Source organism: Pinus tabuliformis, chromosome 5_2, assembly GCF_031772625.1.
Source record: "Pinus tabuliformis cultivar Carrire ecotype Pingquan chromosome 5_2, CPIR1, whole genome shotgun sequence".
NCBI classification, from domain to species: Eukaryota; Viridiplantae; Streptophyta; class Pinopsida; order Pinales; family Pinaceae; genus Pinus; species Pinus tabuliformis.
In genome coordinates this window covers 170,280,081-170,285,051 of record NC_142306.1, presented here as the reverse complement: position 1 = coordinate 170,285,051, position 4,971 = coordinate 170,280,081, and the positions used below count along the sequence as shown (strand labels likewise).

At 34.2% G+C, this 4,971-nt stretch overlaps 1 pseudogene across 1 annotated transcript; it reads left to right on the top strand.

Annotated features, from left to right (window-relative positions):
• The first annotated feature begins 752 nt into the window (after positions 1–752).
• LOC149158095 (putative trehalose-phosphate phosphatase C) lies at positions 753–4,404 on the top strand (annotated as a pseudogene). Its single transcript, XR_016261659.1, has 11 exons — positions 753–1,114; positions 1,254–1,394; positions 1,508–1,579; positions 1,829–1,951; positions 2,138–2,194; positions 2,379–2,480; positions 2,965–3,042; positions 3,163–3,232; positions 3,346–3,416; positions 3,558–3,650; positions 3,760–4,404. The product of XR_016261659.1 is annotated as a putative trehalose-phosphate phosphatase C (transcript).
• Positions 4,405–4,971: the final 567 nt, after the last annotated feature.

Genomic DNA, 4,971 nt, shown 5'->3' with positions numbered 1-4,971 from the left:
TTGGAATACCGATCTTAAGTTTTCTTTCCACAATTTTTTAGGACAATGATCGATGTTCTGTATTAAAGCACAGCCGGAGGAAATGAGTTTTTTTCGTCATTCTTATATGTTAGTAATTGATATGTTAATACTTATTTGTTTTTTTTTTTTCTAGCCTCTGAGTGTTTTATCTGTTTTTGCATCAGCATTAAATTGCCCCAGTTTACTGATTTACATTTTTATAATTTCATTCAAGATAGCTATTAACCTTTTGCAAATTTCTTGATTATATTTGCGTTGTTATGAATTAGATTTAAGTGTTCCACTTTTATTTTGTCTTGGTATATGCTCAACAAATTGTCCCTAAGTTAAAACTTTAAATCTTTCACACTCTCAAAGCCCTAGGTGCTTGTAGATAGTTGGACTTCTCCCCTCCTCAACCTTTACATTGGAGAAAGTGTTTCCTTGCGGAGATTTTCATGGTATCTATCTTTAAAATTTATGTTGTTGAATCTTCCTCTCATTAGAATTCAATTGTGTGAGCTGTTCTAGATTTTTATGTAGAGTTTGCAATGGTAGTCTTTGTTTAGTATCATACTTCTTACTCTTTGATTATAGCAATTACTATTACCTTTTCTAATATACTTTTGATTTTTGTTTCAGGTAATTTAAGTATGTTATATCCTGTATATTTTTAATTAACAACACCAAGGCTAAGAAGACATTATAGAGGTATTCTTTTGTACATTACAAAGGTGAATAACTGGAGTAGCTTGCTGGAAAATCTCTCAATTCTACAAGATCTGCACCGGAAGTTTTGGATTGTCTGTGCACAATAGAGTTCAAGGGTGATTCCCTTGTGGCATGGCATTTGGTTCTAAGCGCACTGTGGTGCTGGCAGATTCTTTAAGCTTATCTTCTTTATCCCCTGTTCTTCCAAGTACACCTGCAGTCCCATTTTCAGCATCAACATTGTCGCATTCTCCAAGTTCCACTGAGAAAAGTATTTCCAAACAATATTGAGAATGACAACTGGGTTGATGCTATGAAAGCTTCAGATCGTGCATTGGCTAGTCGATTCAACCATGCTGAACTTGATCTGGACATGGCAGATGCAGCTTATAGATCATGGATGGTAAAATTAGTAATTTAATTATCAGTTCATAAAGAGTTTTACATATTTGAAGGATTTATGGCATTGAATTTTGCAGATTTTCCTATTACAAAATTTATGGCGGCATTTTTAAATTTAGAAATCTTATGCTATAATGTAGGTGGATCATCCTTCAGCTTTGAGTATGTTTGAGCAGATGATGGGTGCAGCAAAAGGAAAGCGTATTGTAGTCTTTCTAGATTATGATGGGACACTTTCTCCTATTGTAGAGGATCCTGAGCAGGCATATATGTCTGATACGGTAGCTATTACTAGCTTAATCAATATCTTTTAAATAGGTTTTATCCCAGACAATGATAGTTCTCTTTTTTTCCTGTATATAATTTCCCAAAATGCAATTCTTGCTATTTCCAGATGCGTTCCACAGTGCAGGAAGTTGCAAAATATTTTCCAACTGCAATAATTAGTGGGCGGTGCAGAGATAAGGTACATGTTTGTTTAACATGAGTACATTAGCCAATGAAATTACCTGCTGCGTGGTTTTTTTGTAGGCATTCTTCAAGTTTCAGAATAAAATTCACAAAAAATTTCAAATTGTGTAGGCCCTAGGTATTGAACTGAAGTTAGGCTTTCCAATCTGATATACTTAATGACGACAGACATTCATGGTTTCTAGTAAGAAGTTCAGAGTAGGCGACTAAAGTGGTTGTGTATTTCTAATTTTTTTTCTGTTAGGTATATGATTTTGTGCGACTAGCAGAAATATATTATGCTGGAAGCCATGGGATGGATATTATGGCACCTGCCAGAGCTTTTAATGCCTCAAAGAATGGTTCTAAAAAAACTAGAGATAAAAAGGTTAGTATATGGCAGGAAGGATTCTTGCTAATCGAAATATCAGGAAAAAGAGTTGCTTTGACCCTATTCTTTATGAAGTTTATAGTAAGACCTTTAGGAAATACACTAGGGAGGAGAGTGCCTTTTTTCTTGTAAAAATTCTTCTGTTGTATTATTGTTTATTGTTGCATTGGATTTATACTGCAGGGTAATGAAGTTGTTCTCTTCCAGCCTGCCAAGGAGTTTTTGCCCATGATAGATGAGGTATAACCATGCCTACTGCTACTTGACTGCCCAAGTTTTCTTGATAAGTATTAATTACCTCATCAAAGTAATTTTAGTTTCGAGTACTAGATATTTCAAATTGCTACTTCGCATATGTAAGGGATCCATTTTACATATAGTGAGGGAACTATTTATCTTTTGACATTAAGATTATGTTATCCAGGTATCTAAGTTATTGAAAGAGAAACTAAAGAGAATACAGGGTGCATTGGTGGAAAATAACAAATTTTGTGCTTCAGTGCATTTCCGCTGTGTAGAGGAGAAGGTATCTTTGTGCTTTATTTATAACCATTTTATGATGTCTAATATTTAATGTCTGTCATGCATTATTTTTGTTTAGAAACCAATTTTATTGCCACTGCAATATTTAAATTCTCCACCTAGTTATTTATGTTTTGTAATCCTTTAGAGCTCAATGATTTAGCTGTTACTTTTAACTTTTTGAGCATTGCCTTTCTGACTTCATCCTTTTCAAGTTGTTAACTATTAAAACTTTTGCAACTTCACAATAATTTTCTCAGCATAGTTTAACATGAGTGGGTGACATTAAGGTCCAACTACGTAGGTTCATTTTATAAGAGATCTTAAGCCATATTATGAAGCCTTGTCCCACACTATCTCCTCTTTCTCCTTGGGTTTCAGTTGCAGTGTCCTGCGATGTAATACATTTTTTTAATTGCTGAATCTATGGTGAAACCTCAATGCATGGTTTTATTATTTATGGTCGTAAACTGTTTTCTTTGAAACAGAACTTGAGTTTACTCGCAGAAAAAGTGAATAGTGTGCTCGAGGACTATCCTCTTTTGCATCTAACCCTCGGGAAAAAGGTTTGCAAATGTATTTTTTTATCATAATTTTTTCTTTCTATTGGAAATTTTGAAGCCAAATAATATGCAAAGTTTGCCCTAAGAAATAAAATAAGAAATCTTACAAATTATGTTGCGCAGGTTTTAGAGATTCGTCCATCAATTAAATGGCACAAGGGAAACGCCCTTGAGTTTTTACTAGACTCATTAGGTAAGCATTCTCATTTCAAACCTGAAAAATATTGGAAGGCATTTCTCGTGCTTGTCATTGGTTGCATATGCTAAATTAAGGAGTTCCTCTGGTTGCCAATAAATTCCTTGCAGGGTTATCAAATTCGAATGATGTTATGCCATTGTATATTGGAGATGACCGGACGGACGAAGACGCTTTCCAGGTGAGTGCAATTCAAAGATTCTAAACCCATTTTACAGTTGAATTAGGCAGTCTTATGTAAAACCAGTGCAGTTTATGTTTATTTGTACTCCTAATAATGGGGACATTAGCAGTTCTGAAGAGCCTGTAATTAAAATGTCAGGTTCTCAAAGCCAGGGGACAAGGGTATTCCATTCTCGTCTCTTCTGTTCCCAAAGAAACTCTTGCGTCTTATTCCCTACGAAACCCATCTGAGGTATGCATTTTATTGAAGAAATCAGTGCAGTGTTTCCATTATTTTGCTATGTTTTAGAGAATTCATTTCAATTTACAACCTATCGGTTTACTTGGTGAACTATGTATAGGTTATGGCTTTCTTGCATCAACTGGTTGAATGGAATAAGAACACTTCCAAGAGCCGACCAAAAGTATAATAACAGGGTTCCTGACGCTCTCATATTTAATCACGCGAGGTTCTGGAATGGATAGTTGTATAAAGAGCCAATGTTGGCAATTGGATGGGTTAAAATATATATTTATAATCTGTTGTTGCGATTTACATGGGTTGAGAAATAGCCCAAAGAAGAGATATTTGAGAAATACTCTGCGCCCACGGAATGGAGCAGTTTTCCGATTACATAGGCGTAGTTAACGTGATTTATATCGCCGATTGGTATTCTGAATGTAATAATATGCACAAGCTGCATCAGCGCTATGTAATAGAGAGAGAGCATTGGTTCCGTCCACTACATGTCAGAAACCAGCAATTGTTTTCCAATTTCAATATTCCAGTACCTTCCTGTTAAAACTACGGTGGGAAGTGAATCGAATCGAAAGCGTTCACGCTCCCTCCCATAGGGATCAAAATAATATGATGGGTTATTGAACCCCAAAATATGTAAAACATAGAAAAACATCAACAAAATATAAATTTATAATTTTTAAGCATTCATGCTTGCTCAACCTTACTGAGTTTACAGTCATGAGCCTGGTTACTTATTCGTGCCCATCGTTTTTCCATAAGTGATGCCATGGTTAACGCCATAAGTGATGTCAATGATTAGATTTAGAACCGAACCACAATTAATAAAAAATGCGTTTTTTGTTATGCGTGGAATCTAACAAAATATAATCTTGGTTCGTCTATCTTTTCCTACTACATACTGGGTAAGTAGTGGTTGGTATCTTCAAGCTTTCTATTGTTCTTTATTAGTCGACATTCAATTACTTGTGAATCATTTCCCTATATTCACACGTTTCCAAAGGTTTCATATTTTGTAGGCAGTTTCGTAAGTTACATTTTGAAAAGACTTGGAATCTAATGTTTCTTTATTTTATTTTTTATATTAAAAACTTCCAATTTAGTGTTAGTTATGGAATCTTTTTGCGATGCTTTTTCTGTATTTTATTTTTTATTTTTATCTTAAAAACTTTGAATTTTGTGTTAGTCATGGAATCTTTTTGTTATTTCTTTTCCATATTTGATTTCTTTTCTATATTTTATTTCTTTTCTATATTTTATTTTTTATTTTACGTTAAAAACTTTGAATTCGCTGTTAGTTACGGAATCTTGTGAT